Source organism: Oncorhynchus masou, unplaced genomic scaffold, assembly GCF_036934945.1.
Source record: "Oncorhynchus masou masou isolate Uvic2021 unplaced genomic scaffold, UVic_Omas_1.1 unplaced_scaffold_1538, whole genome shotgun sequence".
Taxonomy (NCBI): Eukaryota; Metazoa; Chordata; class Actinopteri; order Salmoniformes; family Salmonidae; genus Oncorhynchus; species Oncorhynchus masou.
The window spans coordinates 52501-62500 of record NW_027005421.1 but is presented as its reverse complement, the minus strand read 5'-3'; the positions used below and the strand labels follow the sequence as shown (position 1 = coordinate 62500).

The window sequence follows — 10000 nt, the reverse complement described above, 5'->3', positions numbered from 1 at the left end:
TTTTATTCTGCGCTTGGAAACAAAACACCATGAGGCTCTGTGTCTCTCTCTGTGTGTGTGATAGAGGTGGTGGTGACAGATCTAGCCTCGCCCATTTCCTCAGAAGCCAAATATCTCAGCGTTGGGATGGCGGGGGGGTGCTGCCCTGGCAACCAGGGCGGGAAATATCACGAAGAGGAAGTAACATTCCTTAAAAACCCTCGTCTTTAGGTCACTGTCCTTAAACTATCTCTCTCTCTCTCTCTCTCTCTCTCTCTCTCTCTCTCCCTCTCTCTCCCTCTCTCTCCCTCTCTCCCTCTCCCTCTCTCTAAATAACGAGGTAAGAAACATTCCTCTCCTGTATGTAGTAGCTCTGCCTCTACTCACTCGCTATAGGCCTGTGGCGCGCTGATGACCGATGAGGTCATTTCCTGGTTGTATGAGTCGTGGGCATGCTCCGTTTTGATTAGCTTGTGGTGTGCGTCGCCTCTGAGCTCTGACTTCATGGAGGATGCTGGGTAGAAACACACAAACACACCAGTTAATACACACACACAGAGAGAGGGAGAGAGAGACGCACGCACACACACACAGAGAGAGAGAGAGAGAGACAGAGAGAGATACGCACACACACACACACCAGTTAATACACACACACCAGTTAATACACACACACACAGAGAGATGGAGGATGCAGAGAGAAACGCACACACACACACCAGTTAATACACACACACCAGTTAATACACACACACACAGAGAGAGAGAGAGACAGAGAGAGAGACGCACACACACACACCAGTTAATACACACACACCAGTTAATACACACACACACAGAGAGAGAGAGAGAGACAGAGAGAGACGCACACACACACCAGTTAATACACACACACAAACACCAGTTCTCTCACACACACACACACACACACACACACACACACACACACACACACACACACACACACACACACACACACACACACACACACACACACACACACACACACACACTGTAAGATAAAGAGATTCAGGGATAACAGAGAAATATCTATTCCACCTGTCTGATGTTGTGAGCTTCCTGCCGGCCTGTGGTGGTGATGATGATGATGATGGTGGTGGTCGTCGCCAGCGACGGTGCGGTTGACCGCGATTGGCTGAGGCAGGTGCAGCGGGGAGGAGGGGTAGAGGATGGACAGGGGTTGCAGCATGACCTGGGACAGCATGACCCCTGAACCCTGGACGACCCCGGGTCCGGAGCCTAACAACACAGGGTAATGGAGGGAGGGGGCGGGCTGGGGGAGGAACGACTGTACGGGGAGGAAGTGGAGGAACAGGACGAAGGGGAGGATGAGGAGGAGGAGGGAGAGGGTCGTTTGCTGACCGACAAGTCGACTGGTTCGAGTTGTGTATTTGAGGTGGGGTTGGCGGACTGGGCGTGTGTGAGTGTGTGTGAGGGGGAGAAGGTGTGTGTGTGTGCGTATTGTGTGGGGTGGTAGGGGTGAGGGGTGAAGATCACGCTGTTCACTACCGAGGGATAAGACTGGTAGAGAGACTGATGGAAGGAAGGAGAGAAATAAGGAGAGGAGGAGAGAGAGGGAGGGAGGAGGAAGGAGGGAGGGAGGGAGGGAGGAGGGGGGAGGAATAGGAGGAAGGAAGGAGAGAAAGGAGAGGGGAGGAAGAGGAGGAAGGAAGGAATGAGAGAAGAGGAGGAGGGGAGGAGAGAAAGGAGGGGGGAGGGAGGGGGAGGGAGGGAGGAAGAGGGGAGGGAGGGAGGGAGGAGGGGAGGAAAGAGGGAGGGGGAGGGAGGGAGGGAGGGAAGAGAGAAGAGGAGGAAGGAAGGAGAGAGGAGGAGCGGAGGAAAGAGGGGGAGGGGGGGAGGGAGAGGGTATTTCATTTTCATTCTTTCAAACAAAAAACAAACAATAATACAAGCTTGGTGTGTGTGTGTGTACCAATTGTATGCAAATGTCCATCATGAAGCATTTCTCAAGAAAGGGAACCAGTCTGTCTAGATTTGTGTGTGTGTGTGTGTGTGTGTGTGTGTGAGAGAGATCTACTGTATGCCTAGAGAGTAACATGTGCAGTTAAATGGTTGGATGGAAACTCACACCATCACACCCACACACCATCACACCCACACACCATCACACCCACACACCATCACACCATCACACCATCACACACCATCACACCCACACACCCACACACCATGACACCCACACAGGGCATGAGTTGGGGTGGGTTGTCTATGTTCTTTGTTCTATGTTATATTTTCTACGTGTTTGGCCTGGTATGGTTCTCAATCAGAGGCAGGTGTCATTCGTTGTCTCTGATTGAGAACCATACTTAGGCAGCCTTTTCCCACCTGTGGGTTGTGGGTTATTTTTTCTGTCTAGTGTTTTCGTCACCTTACAGAACTGTTTCGGTTTCATTTCATTCTCTTTGTTATTTTGTTTAGTGTTCGGAGTTTAAAATTAATATCATCATGAACGCGCACCACGCTGCACATTGGTCCGATCCTTCCTACTCCTCCTCAGATGAAGAGGACAACCGTTACAGAATCATCCACCACAACCGGACCAAGTAGCGTGGTACCCAGGAGCAGAAGATTTTAGACGGCAAGGGACCCTGGGAACGGGCTGGGGCATATCGCCCCCCCAGGGAACAGGCTGGGGAATATCGCCCCCCAGGGAACGGGCTGGGGAATATCGCCCCCCCAGGGAACGGGCTGGGAATATCGCCCCCCAGGGAACGGGCTGGGGCATATCGCCCCCCAGGGAACAGGCTGGGGAATATCGCCCCCCAGGGAACGGGCTGGGGCATATCGCCCCCCCCAGGGAACGGGCTGGGGAATATCGCCCCCCAGGGAACAGGCTGGGGCATATCGCCCCCCAGGGAACAGGCTGGGGAATATCGCCCCCCAGGGAACGGGCTGGGGAATATCGCCCCCCAGGGAACGGGCTGGGGAATATCGCCCCCCAGGGAACAGGCTGGGGAATATCGCCCCCCAGGGAACGGGCTGGGGAATATCGCCCCCCAGGGAACGGGCTGGGGCATATCGCCCCCAGGGAACAGGCTGGGGAATATCGCCCCCAGGGAACGGGCTGGGGAATATCGCCCCCAGGGAACGGGCTGGGGAATATCGCCCCCAGGGAACAGGCTGGGGAATATCGCCCCCCCAGGGAACGGGCTGGGGAATATCGCCCCCCAGGGAACGGGCTGGGAATATCGCCCCCCAGGGAACAGGCTGGGAATATCGCCCCCAGGGAACGGGCTGGGGAATATCGCCCCCCAGGGAACGGGCTGGGAATATCGCCCCCCAGGGAACAGGCTGGGGAATATCGCCCCCCCAGGGAACGGGCTGGGGAATATCGCCCCCCAGGGAACGGGCTGGGAATATCGCCCCCAGGGAACAGGCTGGGGAATATCGCCCCCAGGGAACGGGCTGGGGAATATCGCCCCCAGGGAACGGGCTGGGGAATATCGCCCCCAGGGAACGGGCTGGGGAATATCGCCCCCCCCGGGAACGGGCTGGGGAATATCGCCCCCCCTGGGGAATATCGCCCCCAGGGAACAGGCTGGGGAATATCGCCCCCAGGGAACGGGCTGAACGGGCTGGGGAATATCGCCCCCAGGGAACGGGCTGGGGAATATCGCCCCCAGGGAACGGGCTGGGGAATATCGCCCCCAGGGAACGGGCTGGGGAATATCGCCCCCCCAGGGAACGGGCTGGGAATATCGCCCCCAGGGAACAGGCTGGGGAATATCGCCCCCAGGGAACGGGCTGGGGAATATCGCCCCCAGGGGAACGGGCTGGGGAATATCGCCCCCAGGGAACAGGCTGGGGAATATCGCCCCCAGGGAACGGGCTGGGGAATATCGCCCCCCCCCAGGGAACGGGCTGGGGAATATCGCCCCCAGGGAACGGGCTGGGGAATATCGCCCCCAGGGAACGGGCTGGGGAATATCGCCCCCAGGGAACGGGCTGGGGAATATCGCCCCCCCAGGGAACGGGCTGGGGAATATCGCCCCCAGGGAACGGGCTGGGGAATATCGCCCCCCCAGGGAACGGGCTGGGGAATATCGCCCCCAGGGAACGGGCTGGGGAATATCGCCCCCAGGGAACGGGCTGGGGAATATCGCCGCCCCCCCAGGGAACGGGCTGGGGAATATCGCCCCCCAGGGAACGGGCTGGGAATATCGCCCCCCAGGGAACGGGCTGGGGAATATCACCCCCCCAGGGAACGGGCTGGGGAATATCGCCCCCCAGGGAACGGGCTGGGGAATGTCCCCCAGGAACCCCCCCAGGGAACGGGCTGGGAATATCGCCCCCAGGGGGCTGGGGAATATCGCCCCCAGGGAACAGGCTGGGGAATATCGCCCCCCAGGGAACGGGCTGGGGAATATCGCCCCCAGGGAACGGGCTGGGGAATATCGCCCCCCAGGGAACGGGCTGGGGAATATCGCCCCCCAGGGAACGGGCTGGGGAATATCGCCCCCAGGGAACGGGCTGGGGAATATCGCCCCCCACCCGGGAACGGGCTGGGGAATATCGCCCCCAGGGAACGGGCTGGGGAATATCGCCCCCAGGGAACGGGCTGGGGAATATCGCCCCCAGGGAACGGGCTGGGGAATATCGCCCCCAGGGAACGGGCTGGGGAATATCGCCCCCAGGGAACGGGCTGGGGAATATCGCGCCCCAGGGAACGGGCTGGGGAATATCGCCGCCCAGGGAACGGGCTGGGGAATATCGCCCCCCCCAGGGAACGGGCTGGGGAATATCGCCCCCCAGGGAACGGGCTGGGGAATATCGCCCCCCAGGGAACGGGCTGGGAATATCGCCCCCAGGGAACGGGCTGGGGAATATCGCCCCCAGGGAACGGGCTGGGGAATATCGCCCCCAGGGAACGGGCTGGGGAATATCGCCCCCAGGGAACGGGCTGGGGAATATCGCCCCCAGGGAACGGGCTGGGGAATATCGCCCCCAGGGAACGGGCTGGGAATATCGCCCCCAGGGAACAGGCTGGGGAATATCGCCCCCCAGGGAACAGGCTGGGGAATATCGCCCCCCAGGGAACGGGCTGGGGAATATCGCCCCCCAGGGAACGGGCTGGGGAATATCGCCCCCCAGGGAACGGGCTGGGGAATATCGCCGCCCCAGGGAAGAGCTGGAGGCAGCCAAAGCAGAGCGGAGGCATTTTGAGGAGTTGGCACGACAGCGCAACAGAGACGAGAGACAGCCCCAAAAATGTATTGGGGGGGGGCACACGGGGAGTGTGGCTAAGTCAGGTAGGAGACCTGAGCCAACTCCCCGTGCTTATCATGGAGAGAGAGAGAGGGACCGGGCAGGCACCGTGTTATGCTGTGAGGCGCACGGTGTCCACCGGTGCGCAGGCATAGCCCGGTGCGCTACATCGCAGCTCCTCGTATCGGCCGGGCTGGAGTGGGCATCGAGCCAGGAGCTATGAAGCCGGCTCAGCGCATCTGGTCTCAGGTGCATCTCCTCGTCCCGGGTTATATGGTACCAGCCCTACGCACGGTGTCCCCGGTGCACCAGCACAGCCCAGTGCGGTCTGTTCCACCAAACTTGCCGGGCTACAGGGAGTATCCAGCCAGGACAGGTTGTGCAGGCTCGGTGCTCGAGACCTCCAGTTCGCCTCCACGGTCCGGTCCATCCGGTGCCTCCTCCATGCATCAGGCCTCCGGTGGCAGCCCCCCGCACCAGGCTGTCTCTCCGTCTCCTCCCTCCAGGGTCTCCCTCCTGTCCTGAGCTGCCAGAGACTCCCAGCTGTCCTGAGCTGCCAGAGTCTCCCAGCTGTCCTGAGCTGCCAGAGTCTCCCAGCTGTCCTGAGCTGCCAGAGTCTCCCAGCTGTCCTGAGCTGCCAGAGTCTCCCAGCTGTCCTGAGCTGCCAGAGTCCCCCAGCTGTCCTGAGCTGCCAGAGTCTCCCAGCTGTCCGGTGCTGCCAGAGTCTCCCAGCTGTCCTGAGCTGCCAGAGTCTCCCAGCTGTCCGGTGCTGCCAGAGTCTCCCAGCTGTCCGGTGCTGCCAGAGTCCCCCAGCTGTCCGGTGCTGCGAGAGTCTCCCAGTTGTCCGGTGCTGCCAGAGTCCCCAGCTGTCCGGTGCTGCCAGAGTCTCCCAGTTGTCCGGTGCTGCCAGAGTCTCCCAGCTGTCCTGTGCTGCCAGAGTCTCCCAGTTGTCCCGCACCTTTGGGGAGGGGTACTGTCACGTTTTGACCTTAGTTCCTTTGTTATGTCTTTGTTTTAGTTTGGTCAGGGCGTGAGTTGGGGTGGGTAGTCTATGTTCTTTGTTCTATGTTATATTTTCTAAGTGTTTGGCCGGGCGTGGTTCTCAATCAGAGGCAGGTGTCGTTCGTTGTCTCTGATTGAGAATCATATTTAGGTAGCCTTTTCCCACATGTGGGTTGTGGGTTATTTTTTTTCTGTCTCGTGTTTTCTGCACCTTCCAGGACTGTTTCGGTTTTCGTTTAGTTCACGTTGTTATTTTGTATTTTCAGTGTTCAGTAAAATAAACATCATGAACACATACCACGCTGCGCATTGGTCTGACATTTCTTACTCCTCATCAGAGGAGGACGAAGAATATCGTTACCCACACACCATCACACCCACACACCATCACACACACACACACCATCACACACACCAATACACACACCATCACACACACACCCCATCACACCATCACACCCACACACCATCACACACCCTCACACACCCTCACACCATCACACCTCCAGTCTCACCGTCTCCATGTCTGTCTTCAGTGGGAAGTCATACACCATCATGACTGACCTGTAGAGAGAGAGAGAGACAGGATAGAATGATTAATAGACCTGTAGAGAGAGAGACAGGATAGAATGATTAATAGACAGACCTGTAGAGAGAGACAGGATAGAATGATTACTAGACCTGTAGAGAGAGAGACAGGATAGAATGATTAATAGACCTGTAGAGAGAGAGAGAGAGACAGGATAGAATGATTACTAGACCTGTAGAGAGAGAGACAGGATAGAATGATTAATAGACCTGTAGAGAGAGAGAGAGAGACAGGATAGAATGATTAATAGACCTGTAGAGAGAGAGACAGGATAGAATGATTACTAGACCTGTAGAGAGAGAGACAGGATAGAATGATTAATAGACCTGTAGAGAGAGAGAGACAGGATAGAATGATTAATAGACCTGTAGAGAGAGAGAGAGACAGGATAGAATGATTAATAGACCTGTAGAGAGAGACAGGATAGAATGATTAATAGACCTGTAGAGAGAGAGAGAGAGACAGGATAGAATGATTAATAGACCTGTAGAGAGAGACAGGATAGAATGATTAATAGACCTGTAGAGAGAGAGACAGGATAGAATGATTAATAGACCTGTAGAGAGAGAGAGAGAGAGAGACAGGATAGAATGATAGACAGACCTGTAGAGAGAGAGACAGGATAGAATGATTAATAGACCTGTAGAGAGAGAGAGAGAGAGACAGGATAGAATGATAGACAGACCTGTAGAGAGAGAGAGACAGGATAGAATGATTAATAGACCTGTAGAGAGAGAGAGACAGGATAGAATGATTAATAGACCTGTAGAGAGAGACAGGATAGAATGATTAATAGACCTGTAGAGAGAGACAGGATAGAATGATTAATAGACCTGTAGAGAGAGACAGGATAGAATGATTAATAGACCTGTAGAGAGAGAGAGAGGATAGAATGATTAATAGACCTGTAGAGAGAGAGAGACAGGATAGAATGATTAATAGACCTGTAGAGAGAGAGAGAGAGAGAGAGACAGGATAGAATGATTAATAGACCTGTAGAGAGAGAGACAGGATAGAATGATTAATAGACCTGTAGAGAGAGAGACAGGATAGAATGATTAATAGACCTGTAGAGAGAGAGAGAGAGAGAGACAGGATAGAATGATTAATAGACCTGTAGAGAGAGAGACAGGATAGAATGATTAATAGACCTGTAGAGAGAGAGACAGGATAGAATGATTAATAGACCTGTAGAGAGAGAGAGAGACAGGATAGAATGATTAATAGACCTGTAGAGAGAGAGAGAGAGAGAGACAGGATAGAATGATTAATAGACCTGTAGAGAGAGAGACAGGATAGAATGATTAATAGACCTGTAGAGAGAGAGAGACAGGATAGAATGATTAATAGACCTGTAGAGAGAGAGAGAGAGACAGGATAGAATGATTCATAGACCTGTAGAGAGAGAGAGACAGGATAGAATGATTAATAGACCTGTAGAGAGAGAGAGAGAGGATAGAATGATTAATAGACCTGTAGAGAGAGAGAGAGAGACAGGATATAATGATTAATAGACCTGTAGAGAGAGAGAGACAGGATAGAATGATTAATAGACCTGTAGAGAGAGAGACAGGATAGAATGATTAATAGACCTGTAGAGAGAGAGAGAGAGAGAGACAGGATAGAATGATTAATAGACCTGTAGAGAGAGAGACAGGATAGAATGATTAATAGACCTGTAGAGAGAAGAGAGACAGGATAGAATGATTAATAGACCTGTAGAGAGAGAGAGACAGGATAGAATGATTAATAGACCTGTAGAGAGAGAGAGACAGGATAGAATGATTAATAGACCTGTAGAGAGAGAGAGACAGGATAGAATGATTAATAGACCTGTAGAGAGAGAGACAGGATAGAATGATTAATAGACCTGTAGAGAGAGAGACAGGATAGAATGATTAATAGACCTGTAGAGAGAGAGAGAGAGACAGGATAGAATGATTAATAGACCTGTAGAGAGAGAGAGAGAGGATAGAATGATTAATAGACCTGTAGAGAGAGAGAGAGACAGGATAGAATGATTAATAGACCTGTAGAGAGAGAGAGACAGGATAGAATGATTAATAGACCTGTAGAGAGAGAGAGAGAGGATAGAATGATTAATAGACCTGCAGAGAGAGAGACAGGATAGAATGATTAATAGACCTGTAGAGAGAGAGAGAGACAGGATAGAATGATTAATAGACCTGTAGAGAGAGAGAGAGACAGGATAGAATGATTAATAGACCTGTAGAGAGAGAGAGAGAGAGAGACAGGATAGAATGATTAATAGACCTGTAGAGAGAGACAGGATAGAATGATTAATAGACCTGTAGAGAGAGAGACAGGATAGAATGATTAATAGACCTGTAGAGAGAGAGAGACAGGATAGAATGATTAATAGACCTGTAGAGAGAGAGAGAGAGGATAGAATGATTAATAGACCTGTAGAGAGAGAGACAGGATAGAATGATTAATAGACCTGTAGAGAGAGAGACAGGATAGAATGATTAATAGACCTGTAGAGAGAGACAGGATAGAATGATTAATAGACCTGTAGAGAGAGAGAGACAGGATAGAATGATTAATAGACCTGTAGAGAGAGAGAGACAGGATAGAATGATTAATAGACCTGTAGAGAGAGAGACAGGATAGAATGATTAATAGACCTGTAGAGAGAGAGACAGGATAGAATGATTAATAGACCTGTAGAGAGAGAGAGACAGGATAGAATGATTAATAGACCTGTAGAGAGAGAGAGAGAGACAGGATAGAATGATTAATAGACCTGTAGAGAGAGAGAGAGAGACAGGATAGAATGATTAATAGACCTGTAGAGAGAGAGACAGGATAGAATGATTAATAGACCTGTAGAGAGAGAGACAGGATAGAATGATTAATAGACCTGTAGAGAGAGAGACAGGATAGAATGATTAATAGACCTGTAGAGAGAGAGAGAGGATAGAATGATTAATAGACCTGTAGAGAGAGAGACAGGATATAATGATTAATAGACCTGTAGAGAGAGAGAGAGGATAGAATGATTAATAGACCTGTAGAGAGAGAGAGAGACAGGATAGAATGATTAATAAACCTGTAGAGAGAGAGAGAGACAGGATAGAATGATTAATAGACCTGTAGAGAGAGAGAGAGAGACAGGATAGAATGATTAATAGACCTGTAGAGAGAGAGACAGGATAGAAT

The 10000-nt window shown here is 52.5% G+C and overlaps 1 pseudogene; it reads right to left on the bottom strand.

Moving 5' to 3' along the window:
- The window catches only part of LOC135531163 (Krueppel-like factor 3), a 44733-nt pseudogene that overhangs the window by 6866 nt on the left and 27867 nt on the right, over window positions 1-10000 (bottom strand).